The sequence below is a fragment of the Lissotriton helveticus genome, chromosome 7, assembly GCF_964261635.1.
Source record: "Lissotriton helveticus chromosome 7, aLisHel1.1, whole genome shotgun sequence".
Taxonomy (NCBI): Eukaryota; Metazoa; Chordata; class Amphibia; order Caudata; family Salamandridae; genus Lissotriton; species Lissotriton helveticus.
The window spans coordinates 1,927,504,512-1,927,518,950 of NC_136068.1; the positions used below are offsets into that span (position 1 = coordinate 1,927,504,512).

General features: G+C 47.5%; 1 protein-coding gene across 3 annotated transcripts in view; it reads left to right on the forward strand.

The window, feature by feature from the left end:
* The window catches only part of LOC144770909 (uncharacterized), a 169,691-nt gene that overhangs the window by 35,646 nt on the left and 119,606 nt on the right, over window positions 1–14,439 (forward strand). The window lies entirely within an intron of this gene.

Below are 14,439 nucleotides of genomic sequence, written 5' to 3' on the forward strand. Positions count from 1 at the left end.
ATAGAGCACAATAAATACATAGAGTCCAGCAGTCCGTAAATCTATATCCGTTAATTGCCAAATGCACTGTGGCCAAGTGCGGCAAGTTGTATTTGGCTTTTATGGGTTTGAGTTCTGCCTTCGACTCTGTCAGTGAGGTCTACATTGTGGGGCATCTTTACGTTGTTAATCTCCATCGAGATTTGTAGGGGCCTGGGGTTATGTTGCAGGAACACCCCCCTCCCACACACACACACACACTTTCTGCCAGACTTCTGATGATCTTTGACTTGATGTGTCCTGGGTCCCTGCCAATCAGATGTGCTGGGCCTGTGGTCTTTCCCAAAACTGTACCTTGTTCCCTCAATTGGCACCTCTCTGGCCACATGTACGTCACTTCTAAAAGGTATCATGGGTACCAAGGGCACTGTGAACAGGGAAGGCCTCTAGGGGCTGCAGCATATTTTGGGGCATCCTTAGAGGCCCTGTGCCCTAACACACACACTGTCTTTCCTAGCTGCGTGTTTTGGTTGCAGAGAAAAGTGAAGAGTTGACATGGCACACATCCCTGTGTGCCATGCCTACAACCCACTGCCTATTGTATAGGTACGACACCCCTCTAGCTGGGTGCACTATACCACTGGTGAGGATACCGTTGCATGAGCACTGTACCCCTACAGTGTCTAAGTCTATTCTTAGACATTGTAAGTGCAGTAAAGCCATTAAACAGTATATGGTCTGGGAGTTTGTCATTACAAACTTCACAGCACCACAATGGCTTTACTGAATTCTGGGAATTTTGGTATCCAACTTCTCAGCATAATAAATCCACATTGATGCCAGTGTGGGATTTATTGTACAGTGCACTCATATGGCATCTTAGAGATGCCCCCTAAAAACGACCAGCCTCTGGTGGGTTCCCTGACTGGTAAAGACCAGCATGCCATGTTTCTGGACCCCTGGGTTGGCAGCCTTTGCTCCCTGAGCCCAGAAACAAAGCTTTTCCTGGGCGGAGGTGTTCATACCTCCCCCAGGTCAGGAAGAGCCGTCTGTGGCAGGGGAGCTCAAAGGCATTGCTGCCTTTGTAACACGACCCCCATTCTCTCCTGCTATCAGGAGCAAGCCCCCTTCCTGTCTCCCCTCCTTTTCGGCAAGAAGACAGGCGTGAAAAATTAGCCAGCCCGGACGATGTGTCCACCTCTTCCAACCCCACCCCACAGATGGGGCGAGAAGGTGAGGTTTTCTCTTCAGTGTTTGCCATCTTGCAGATGGCAGGCACTCTCCAATCAGGATTAGGGATTTGCCCACTCCCCCACGTGGGGTGAGCACACCAAGGGTGTAGTCACCCTAAGGTCAGTAGCCCATTGGCTACTGACCTCGAGAATCCTAAAATCAATCAATCAAAGCATTTGTATAGCGCACTACTCACCCGGAGGGTCTCAAGGCGCATGGGGAGAGGGGGTCCGCTACTGCTCGAACAGCCAGGTCTTGAGCTGCTTGCTGAAGGCGAGGTGGTCCTGGGTCAGGCGGATGTGGGTCGGGAGGGAGATCCAGGTCTTGGCGGCGAGGTAGGAGAAGGACCTGTGGTGGCTCTTCGGATGCGGGGGACGGCGGCGAGGGCGTGGCTGGTCGATCGAAGCTGGCGTTTGGGAGCGTAGAAGTTGAGGCGGCTGTTGAGGTATCCTGGGCCTTGGTTGTGCAGGGCTTTGTGTGCGTGGGTGAGGAGACGGAAGGTGATTCGCTTGTTGACCGGGAGCCAGTGCAGGTGTCCGGAGATGTGGCTGCGGCGGGGGATGTCCAGGATGAGTCGTGCTGAGGCGTTCTGGATCCGCTGGAGTCTCTTCTGGAGTTTGGCGGTGGTTCCGGCGTAGAGGGAGTTGCCGTAGTCCAGGCGGCTGGTGACGAGGGCCTGGGTGACCGTCTTCCTGGTCTCGGTGGGGATCCACCGGAAGATCTTGCATAGCATGCGTAGGATATTGAAGCACGATGAGGAGACGGCGTTGACTTGTCTGGTCATGGAGAGGGAGGAGTCCAGGATGAAGCCCAGGTTGCGTGCGTGGTCTGTTGGTTTGGGTGCGCTGCCTAGGGCGGGGGGCCACCAGGAGTCGTCCCAGGCGGAGGGTGAGGATCCCAAGATGAGGACTTCCGTCTTGTCAGAACGCCCCCTAAATACAGTTTTTAGAGGCAGTCCTGAATCGTCTTCCAGAGATCCTGCACCAAAAGTCGCCTTGCCCTGCAGCCAGCGACCTCCAGAACCCCTGGGAGGACTGACTGCCTTCAACAAAGACCGGATCTTGTGTGAACAGCAGCTCTGTTCCAACGAAACAGCCAAGAAAAACTCTGAGCCTGCTGAGGACAAAGAAAGCGGACGTCTGGAACCACCACTGTACCCCATGCCTACTGCCCAAACCCGGGTGTCACACCAGCCCCAGCGAGGTGCCCCAGAGTCTGAGTCCACCATGGGTTCACCCCCTCCAGGACACCCCGAAGTCGCCTGCAGCCTCATCTGCGAGGGGCCCGCTAAGATTAAATCTGACCTCAAAAGTCATCCCTGCATCCAGCCATCGTGTGGCCTGGAGCAGAGAACCCGGGCTGCACCTACTTACCCGCGCCTCCAATTTACCTGCTCAGCTGTTGGTTCCGCCTGAAAGATTTCCTGGACCTAGCCTGCAGCCAAAATCCAAAACCGGCAACTCCCATTGAAAACAACTGGGCACCCGACGCCAAAACATCACCCTGCACCCAGCTGCCACTGTGGGTGCACTTTGTGTGCTAACTCGGATCCCCCTTTGCCTTTAAATCAAAAGTAACAATTACCACATCTCAGGGATCGTCCGCCAGTATTCTATCAGGGATACCTCTCCCGCTCCTTGTATAGAACATGAGATCCTCTTGAAAGACAGTAGAATGCCACAAGCAGTGGCGAATCAGAATACCCCTATGGATACGCAGCTGCAGCCTTAACCTCCTACAATAGAAGCAAGCAAGGACGTCGCCCCTCAAGTTCAGGCCCAGGCCGCAGTAGAGAAATTCGTGGAACAGCAGGCTCCAAATCAGGTACAAGAGAGCGACACGGTTGCACAGTGGGACATTAAAACCATGTTAAATCTTATCTTAGATGAAATGAGAGAATTAAGAGTAATACAAGCTACTGAAATTGCATCCCTGCATCAGCCCTTAATGAAAATAGAGGAAGCAGTCGCCAGAATACAGGTCAGATTTCAGGAGGCAGAGTCTGGGATATCACACGTAGAGGATCAAATGAATACACTGCAGCAGCACGCCAATCAAGTAAGGAAAGAGAAATCCTCTCTGGAGAACAAGATGGATGATTTTGAAAATCAATTGCGACTCTCCAACCTACGTTTGGTAGGAGTGCCATAAGGCTGCGGAGTATCTACTCGTCGAATCTGCCTCGATATGTCCGCAGCAGCAGCACACCGCCAGAAGGAATTTGTAAAACTGTTATACTTATTTAAGGCCCAAGGAGCGCAGGCAACAATTGTGCAACAATCTAAACTCAGGGTCTTAGTAAAAGGAAAATTTCACATGTTCACAAGCTTGGAGGAAATGCAAGAACTGCTACAAAGAATCTCCAATTAGTGAAGGGGAAATATATATATTTATATATAAGAAATCCAGTACAATGATTGATAAGGTGTTGGAGGGACAGGAGGTTCAGCAAGGGGTGCAGCCACATGGCACCCAATAAGGGCGTCTATCCAGACGCCCACCAGGATGGTGAGGAGTATTGCGTGCAATTCTCCTTTTCCCAGGGGCAGGAGGGGAGTTGGTGGAGGGGAGCACTATCAAAAAAGATCAGAACCATAGATGATAAGGTAATGTTGGGAAGATATTTATTTCATATTATGTCTAGGCTTCAGCTCACTGTAAGAGGCTTGGGAGAGGAGTCTTGAAATGCGTATACTATCTGCCAATGTAAACGGAGTATCTAACAAGCAAAAGTATGGGACTCTAATTAGATGGTTAACCACTTTTTCAACGCTAATCTTGCTACTCTTATTTTTTTTAATATATTTTTATTTGCATTTTCAACCAATAAATAAACAACTGGCATGTCACAGGTAGTTATCCACGCGCCCGAATACCCCCCACCCACAACCCACCTTATCATCTCCATGTCAAGCACCCAAACGAATTCCAGCTCTGTCATAGATGACGCTTTTGGTAGTCCTCTTTCTCCGCCACTGAAACTCCCCCAGGGTCTGAGACACATGTCCAACCATGCACCATCACAGCGAAATTCAAGAGGACCCACATTGTGCTAATCAGTTCCCAGACACCCATCCAGACCATGGTACCGTCTCCATTTCCCCCATACTCTACGGAATTTCCGGGGCATCCTCTCGCTTTGTATGTGACCCTCTCTGCCGCCATATACATACCCATTCCCCTCCTCCATTCTCCTAATTGAGGTGGAGTTGACCCCCCCCATGCCTGTGCCACGTCTCTCTTTGCCACCACTAAGGCCAACAGTGAGAAAATTAGGTGTGGGCGGCTCAAGTCTATATAATTGGTTATCCTCAGTACTCTGAATTTAGGATTCAGGGGAAGTGTGGCTTCTAGCACCTTCCTCATCTCTCCGAATACTTGTGTCCAGTAAGTGTGGGTGATGGGGCAGTCCCAGAGAATATGATAGAAATCCCCCTGCTTGTGTCTACAGCGCAGACAATTTGAATCACTGGCCCGGCCCATGCGGTGTAGTCGAACCCTATCGAAATATACCCTGTGCAGTATCTTGTATTGGATGAGTCGGAGGCGGGATTTAATCGCCACTTCCCTATGGTGCATCAGGTCAGCCTCACAATCTACTGTATCCATCGTACCCAGGTTCTGCTCCCAAGTTTCTCTCAGTTTCCCCAGTCTGTCTGGCATGTTATTGTTCAGGGTCCTATACATTAAAGAGACTATCTTGCTGGGTATCTGTTCTTGCAGTAGGCGACCCTCCAGCGGGGCATATTCTGGCAGGGGAGAGGAGAGCGAACTCTCGGCTCTCCGTGCATGTCGCAATTGCGCGTATTTAAAAATGTGGGTGGGGTGCAACCCATACTTTGTTGCCAGAGTCCAAAGGGTTTAAGATCCCCCTTCGCCACAACGTCTCCCAACGTAGAAATTCCGATGTCATCCCAACCTCCAAAGCCCCTGAGTTTGTGAAGCTCCCTCAACCAGGTACAGCTCCATATCGGTGTCTGTTTTGTCGTCTTACGTGTCCATCCCAATATCTTTGTCACCCTATCCCATACTTCTATGGTTATTTGCATGGCCGGTAGTAGTCGTCTCCTACCTAAGCCTCCATATAAAGAAAATAAACAAGACTGTGGTGCCATGGTGTCCCTTTCTAACCTGTAGGGGGGGTGATCAGCTGGAGCATGGAGCCATTCATTTACCGGCGCCAGATGCTCTGCACAGTAGTATCCCTAGATGTCCGGCAAGGAAACCCCAACATTATACTGGTTTCTTTGCAACGTACTCAGGGTTATCCTTGGCTGCTTCCCCAACCACAACAGGGGGCGCACTTCTGCATCTATCACCCTAAATGTCTGTCTAGGAAGAGGGAAATATTCATTTTGGAGGGCATACAAGAAGCGGGGCAATGTAATCATTTTAAACATTGCAGCACGGCCAAGTATCGTGAGGGGAAGGGCTTTCCACCGTAGAGCATCAGCTGCAAAGTTTGTTATGACTCGCTGAATGTTTCTTCAGTTGGAAAGATTTCTATCCGTGGTTAGGTAGATCCCCAAATACGTGAATTCCTTTGTACTTGCTACTCTTGACAATTTCAGTCTGCCTCCTGTAAATATTATTTTCTCATCTCACTGTCTCTTAGGTGCCTGGACTTTCAAATATGGGCAAATTCATTTTCAGATCATTCAGTGGCTAGTGTGAGGACAGAAATAGAAGAAAAGCGAAGAGAAAAGTCCAAGTGGCAAATGAATCTCCTTCTCTCCAACCAGGAATGATTGTTATATAATAAAAAAAATGGATCAAATAATTTTGCTTGGTCAACAAGGGTACCACTGCACTTTTCTCTGTATGGGGAGCCTTCACAGCAACAATGCGCGGCCAGATGGTGGCCTTAATGGCCACTCAATTTAAAACTTGTACGCTACGAATAGGCGAACTTCAACTAGCGGTAGACACTACTTTGTTGAATACGTTAAATGCTTCGCTGAGAACTGCAGCAAATCCGCTGTTGGCTAGTGCCAAGCAAGAGTTAAGGTCGTTTTTAGGTTTCGCCTGGGGCACGGAGCTTTAGCTCCGCCCCCAGGAGAAATCTTTAGTTTTCAGTATGAGGGGAATTGAATACGCCCTCTGTTCCATTGGCTAGCTCCATAAATGGAGGCTAGCCATTGGAACAGAGATCTGTCTGTCATGGCCGGACCAGATTCGTGGGCGTTCCCGCAATTTTTTCCGTCTCCGCCTCTGCGATGTCGTCATCGCGGCGGTGGGCGGAGTTTCGTTTTTTTTTTTTATTCGTTTGTTTGCCTCATTCCATGCCGACCACGGCTGCCGGAAGAAGTACAGGTGAGTGCTTTCCCGCACCCCCCTCCAACGGAGGAAGCCTACCCAACCCCCCCTGTCCGTTCCCGCCCCCCCCCGTCCGTGTGCTTCTCCCCGTTCCCGCCCCCCTCCCGCTGTCCGTGTCCCACTTGTAAATGCTTGTTTCCTTTTAGGTATTTCAGTACTCCTGCCGTACCCACCCACAAACTTCACCCAAAGATCCACGGTGTGGTGCAAGCTTCCTTGTAGAATCTTGCAAACCCCGGCAGGGCCATGGGTGAAGCTTGAGCAGCGGTTCCTGCGGGAGTACGGGTGAGGTACCGGCGACATCCATTTTTTTTCTTCTATTTTCCCCTCTAAGCTACTTCCCCCACGCAGCCCACAAGTAGCCTGCGTGCCAGGTACATATGCATGAAGTTAAGTGAGAGAACCTATATTTCCCTACATAGTCTCACCGTGTCGATATTTTGGTCCGTGACATTTTTCTCACATTATTATAGTAAGGCTGCATTATTGAGACGATTCTTAGGTGGAACACTTAGTGATGTGTACAGAAAATGCCTTGCAATAGGAGCTCTGTTGTGGTCGTTGAGCGGCCTCTGTGTGAAGCCACAGCCCCCAGAAGCCCGAACAGACAGCTTCTGTGGGGAGATCACAGCGCCTGCAGCAAGGCTGCCGGATTGCACGGCTGCACAGGCGTGGTGCAGAAACACAGGAAGTGCCTCGTGCATCGCGGAAGTGCATCCCACAACCCCAGTGCGGTTCCTCGACTTCATACATGTAAAAAACACTTCTAAGACGGAAGAGCGTTCCAAGAATCTGCGAAAACACCCCAAATATGTTGCATGCCGCAAGGAGAAGAAGCGAGGCTCACAATATGTCTCGAGCACGGTCCAAAGGAAACCACAGCTGGTTGTTGACATGCAGATGTGTCTTGTTTCCCGTCCCTTTGTGGTAAATAAATAAATAATACCCTATTTTTGAATGTATAAATGAATAACAGATAGCTCAATAAATAAGAGTCAAGATTCGAGGTAGTAGGAGTTTCTTGCAGGTTTAATACAGCATAAGGACAGGAACAGGACAACCTGCACAGGAATAGAATGACAGGATTGGGCTAGCGTGGCCCGGCAGCTGCCGGGGCTGGATCTAGGATGAGCGCGTGCTGATCTTTAATAACAATACATGAGCATATATACATAACGCAAACACATAGCATTACATTACAGTAGGCGTAACAGTGGGTGGAGCAATAGGTGTGACGCGTAGCAGTCGCGAGAGATAAGGGGTGAAGTGGGTGTAACAGGGCGTATACATAGACATGTGATGCAAACGTAACAGAATATGTCATGAATGGGGCGGAAACATGGAGGGGCTACCTAAGGAGCCGGGACCTCTAACCTGGTGGTGCGCGCAAGCTGGCAATGACGTATCACTAGGAGAAGCTGGGGGCTATGAACTCTGTGCTAGGAGCAGAGACTGAAGTCTGGAGAGTCAGGGCGACATGTACCTAAGCAGTATCTAGTATCTGATGTTTAGAGAACATGTTGATATAAACTAGAAGTCAGGAGGGGAAAGGCTAACAGACACTAAGACTGGACCATGCATTATTCTACATGTAGTGCGTGATGAAGAATATTAAATGACCATTAAATGCGGTATTTCTCTAACGTGGAGACGTGAAGGCTAGACAATGACGGAAACTATTGATGCAGTTCAGTAGCTTAGGAATGCAGAGAAGGAGGACTGAACTGATAACTGAAACTATAACATACTCTTGGCAGACTCAGAGGCAGAGCCAGGCTGAACCGGGCACTGCAAGGCAGGAAGTAAGTGAAGGGTCGAGGATACAGGTGGGGGCTGGATGGCTCCTCAGCGAGGGCTCAGGAGACAGGAGCTGAATCTGATGTCCGGGCCCTTTTGAGGCCTAGAAACGGGGACTTTACAATGAAATAACGTGCACACTGAGAGACGTGGCAACGTAGCTTTACATAGGCCTGATATTCGTAGTATTCACGAGGACTGGAAACTGACATACTAGAGGTGGACACAACTATAATTGCGTCTTGAATCGAACATAGGGAATACATATGCATATTAATCATGCACACATAACATATGATGGATGACACGTAGGGACACAGAACATGGCAAAATTTACTTTTCCACATTCCCTCCTTGTCACTACGTTTCCATCAGGAAACATCAATATTCATGATACCATCTATCATTTCATACAGTATCATTTGCTCGTCTCGAATTATCCTGGAACGGGATTTAGAACGGGGTTTGGGATTAGGAATACAAGAGGTAGCACAAATGCCGCAAATCGCAGGGCCACATTGTATACAGAGACAGCAGCTGAATATGATCGCTACTGCAATACCTAGGAAGGACAATGTTTTCCATCCCCATGCGGAAATTATATTCCAGAACCAACCGGACCATGTCCAGGTGCCTGGATCTTGGTGTATCAGATGGGCAATTTTATGGAGTCTGGTTATAGCTGAATAAACAGACGGCGCGTTATTTGGAATGAAAATGCAGCAACTAGATCCGATGACTCTACAGGCCCCGCCCCTATCGGCCAGTATGACGTCAAGGACGAGACGATTCTGTAAAACGACAAATCTCATAGCAGATTGCTCTTCGGTTAAGTTACCTAGAGCAGAGGCAGTCTCATTTACTACAGCTTCGAGGGTTCTTGTTAACCTACGGATCAGTTTACTATTCTGGATAGGTCCTATAAAGAAGAAGAAACCTCTATTGAAATCTGTATATTGTTCTAGAGCAGTTTCAGTATAATCGACAATTGGGGACTCCCTTCTATGTCTAATGTGTACTAGATGTGTGTTTCTGTGATAATCAGATGGGGCTAGGAAAACAGGTGGCAGTAGGAAGGCAATGTAGCAGGTTCCCTCCCAATCGAGGGGCAGACGAACATATGCAGTTTGACCACAAATAAAATAAGAATGACGTGAAGCTTTGAAAATAGATTTCCCACTGTCACTATACTTGACAATAGTAGTACAATCACTATGTCCTACATGTACAGAACCATAACTTCGGACACATAATTCGCCTTTGACTGGTAATACTGAAATAGCAGGTAAGTCTAGAGTAGTATCAGACTGAACATTCAGGACCATGAAATTCGAAGAATAGTTACCTAAATTATACACTTCATTTTCTAGATCTAAACCTGTTCTGTGGGGGAGACCTTGCTTGTCTGGGAAACATGTACTGTTAAGAAAAGACATATCTGTTGAGGATGACGTTAACGTGGACCATGCTCCACACGAACCATTATGTGAAAATGGATAAGGAAAAAGTGGCAGAACTCCCTTCGGTGTCTGGAAAGGGGGGAGTCGACCACACACCCAACAATTAGTGGCATTGCTGGTCTGATGTGAGTAATGTAACATGCGGATGAAAGAATTATTTTTCATAGCGAGGCGGTAAGAGAGTTCATGAGGAGGCAGATCACTAAACGTGTGCTCTACAGTAGCATTAGAAGACATATTTACATGAGGAACTGGAAGATACAGGTAAAATGCATAACTGGTGCAGGAAATCATAATGCTGAGAAACAATATGAAACTTAGAAAAACGATACATCGGATTGAGTTTTGACTGACTCTCTCACTATGGGGGTCTATTTTATACATGTCAGAAACAGTCTAACCGTTTCACCTAGGGGAGGACTTAGACAATCAAACTGACTGACTTATTTTACTAGACCGGAGTTTTAACTTATACTCCTGTTGCGGAGTTTTCTCTAACAGGGGGGGTGTAGTAACATTGTCTTTTGCGGGACAGTCCTTAAAAATGGTGCTTTGGCAATCCTTCAAATCCTGGGAAATGTTCTTTAAGACGGGTTTCAGTCCATAAAACTTTTTTATATGAGAAAGGTGCACCCAGCCTTTGCGACCTTCCAACTTCACGGCTGTACGGGTGGTGAGGAGGACCTGTCGGGGCTCCTTCCAGCGAGGCTCCAGCGGACTTGATCTGTCAAAATTCCTCACCAACACCATGGATCCTGGAACGATTTCATGCGGTGCCACCTCGGTATTGTCTGGAAATGCGGCGGCAACCTGTGAACGACATGAGTTGAGGGCAGACATCAAGGAAGCTAGGTAATCTGTCAGCATATTACTTGAAACATCGGTAATACTTCGGGGTCTAGGAGTACCCCACATGTTAGGGGGGCGGCCGAATACGACCTCATACGGGGACAGACCTGATCTGGAATGTGCGACCATGCGCATATAAAATAAAGCGACTGGCAGAGCTACTAGCCAGTCCACACCTTTTTCTTTGCATACTTTGGCGATACGGATTTTCAGAGTCTGATTATGTCTCTCTACGAGACCGGCTGCTTCAGGATGGCGTACACAATGAAACTTCCACTGGTACCCCAACAAAAGGGAAACGTGCTTCATGAGTTCAGATGAGAATGGCTGACCGTTATCAGAATATACGACTCTAGGGAGTCCATAACGAGGGAAGAACTCACGAACCAACTGCTTGGCAGTGGTCGCGGCTGTGTAATCTGGGACTGGATATGCTTCTGTCCACCTGGACAAAGCGCATACAACTACAAGGACATACTTGAAACCTCGACATCGCTCCATCTGAATATAATCCATCTGGAGGACTTCAAAAGGGTGGTCAGGGGGCTGGAATCCACCTTGTTCCACCGGGACACTTTTACCTGGATTAAACTGACAACATATCATACAGGTACGGACTTTCTGCTTGGCTGCAGCTCGTAAATGCTTGTTGAACCAAATGTTCTGGATACTGTCTAACATAGCTTTTTCTCCTAAATGTGCTGGACTATGTGCGGTATTAATAATGACTTGAACCATAGAGTCGGGGAGAAACCATGTTGCTCTACCCTTCGTTAACCATCCTTGATCTGTCTGGACCCCTCCTTGTTCGGACCATTTCTTGATTTCTTCGGGAGTAGCATGTAACTGTATGTCTATGACATCTTGAGTAGGGTCCTTAACTGTCATACATGTAGTCGGATCTGGAGTATGTGTCTGATTAACTGGAATGTCTGGAGTCTGTGCTGTAAGCTTGGCTGTGCGATCTGCTAGATCATTACCTTGGGAAATAATGTCAGTAACTTTCGTATGTGCTTTGCATTTCATGATAGCGATAGATGTCGGTAAGTGTATGGCATCTAACAGAGCTTGAATAAGGAGACCATGCTGAATCTTGGTTCCATGAGAAGTCATGAAACCTCTCTCCTGCCAGAGCACTCCGAAGTCGTGTACAACTCCAAATGCGTAGCGTGAATCTGTGTAAACATTAACTTTCAAGTTCTTGGCGTGTACGCAGGCTTGTGTCAGAGCAACTAGCTCTGCTGCTTGAGCGGACAGGGTGTCAATACGGTGTGTTTCAATAACTTCGGTGTCAGTAGTCACTGCATACGCGGCGACTAGTTCTCCTGTACTTGTTCTCATACATGAACCATCCACATAAAGTGTCAGGTCGGGGTCTGGTAACGGAATATCTGTCAGATCTTGTCTTGGCTTTGTCGTAATGTTAACTACTTCCACACAGTCATGTGTGGCAGAATTCGAAGTAACTGATGGTAACAGTGTAGCAGGGTTCAGGATGTTGCAGCGTCTGATTTCTATGTGTGGCTGGAACAGTGTCAATTCATAACCTGTTAAACGTGCAATTGTCAAGTGCTGAGTTTGTGTTCGGTTCAAAAGAACTTCCACAGAGTGTGGAACCTGTACTGTCAGGAAATGTCCTAAGACTATGGAATCACTTTGCCTGATAGCTAGTGCTGTGGCTGCAACTGACTTGAGGCACGCAGGCAGAGCCTGGGCTACAGGATCTAATGTGCTCGAAAAATAAGCACAGGGCTTGTATTGTCCTGCTTGATCTTGTGTGAGAACAGATAATGCTGTACCTTCGCGTTCAGTAACGAAAAGTGTAAAAGGCTTACTGTAGTTCGGTGTCGCTAGAACTGGAGCTTGGCATAAAGCTTTCTTTAACTCATTGAAACTAAGTGTATGTTCAGATGTCCAAGGGAGAAAAGTCGATACGGCTGCCTCCTGTGTCGTTAACTGTATCAGTGGTTTGGCTAGAAATGCATACTGAGGAATCCATTGTCTGCAATAAGAAGTAAGGCCAATAAAAGCACGTACCTCCTTCTGGGTCTTGGGCTGAGGAAGACTCGCTATTAACTGGATACGGTCTGGTGTCAACTGCCTACCCCTCTTGGACAGTAAGTGTCCTAAGTATACCACTTGCTGGACACAGAATTGAAGCTTAGAAGGGGACACCTTGTGCCCCATCTCGGCTAGGAAATACAAGACTGTAAGGGATGCTTGCTCGCAAGCACGTTCAGAACGGGCTGTGATCAGTAGATCATCGACATACTGGAGCAGGGCAGTGTCAGTTGGCATGTGAATGTTGTCTAGTTGTCTCTTAAGTGCTTGACTGTAAATACTAGGACTTTCTGTGAAACCTTGAGGAGCTCGTGTGAACATATAGCTTCTTCCGTTTAAACAGAATCCGAAAAGAAACTGGCTGTCTGGATGAATGGGAACACTAAAAAATGCGTTCTTAAGGTCGATTACAGTAAAGAATGTGGCTTCGGAATCAATGGCTGTTAATAGGGAAGAGATATCTGGGACAACTGGGTACTGAGGAATAATACATTTATTAAGTTCTCGTAGGTCAATCACTAATCGATATACTGGGGGTGCATTTGGATCAGTACGTTTCAAGACTGGAATGATCGGAGAATTACATACATTGGAGTCAGTTTCTACAACTACTCCTTGAGCCATGAGCTCGTCAATAATTTTGGATAAGGCTGCTACAGCCTCAGGTGGCAATCTGTACTGTCTGATTCGTGGTAACACTACACCTGGCTTGAGAGTCACACGATAGGGTGTGATTTGCATGTAACCTACATCAGTTGGACCTTGCGCCCATAGGTGCTGCGGAACATTAGACAGTCTTGAATCAAAATCTCGTAATACATAGTGACCCTTAAAGTCACGTAGGAATAATCGTATTCCCTCTGGGGAACAGCATATAACTGCACCTAACTCTTTCAGTGTCTTAATGCCTAATAGATTTTCTGGACATGACTTAGTAAGTAACAGATCAGTAGTGCGGGACAATGGACCTACTTCTAGAGCAACTGGCTTTGAAATCTCATTTACGATAGGTTTTCCTGAAAATCCAAGGGAAACATTTCTTGAGCCTGAGAGCGGAGCCCCTGGAACTTCGGCGTGACTAATTGTGGTCCTACTTGCCCCTGTATCAATCAAGAACTTTCTGTCTTTCCCTAATACTTGACTATGAACATAGGGACCTTCTTGATCTACAGGTATCTCGATGAGAGGCAAGCCTACCTCCCTCTCTAGGCTGTTTCATGAATACTGCTGGTACTCTGGATACTCAGACTGTGCATACTGGTACATCTGTGATGTAACATGCTGTGTTGCAGCAATAGGCTGCGGTACTGTAACTGTCTGTTGTGCATTCTGTGGCTGAGGAGTCTGTGAAACTTGTTCTTGTCTAGGTGGACGTGGTCTTTCTTTAGTCTTACCGGTAGCTATGTTATGTTTCAGAACTGCACACTCGTTTATAAAATGACCTGGTTGTTTACAATAATTGCAATTCCCTTTAACGGGAGCTGCAGGATGACTGGCTTGATTCGGACCCCTCTTCTGACTGTCTTGAGGAACAGATTGTGCAACTAGTACTTTCATTTTCGTGTCTTTCATACGTTTTCTTTCATGTTCTTGCTCTTCTCTGATTCTATTCTGGTGGTATTGGAGCATCTGCAACATCTGGGACGGGGTATTAGCTTGCCAGGTACTTTCGACTTTCAGAACTCGATTTTTAATTGGTGAACTTGAATTCTCGACTAATTTAGTAACAAAAAGGTGAGGGTAT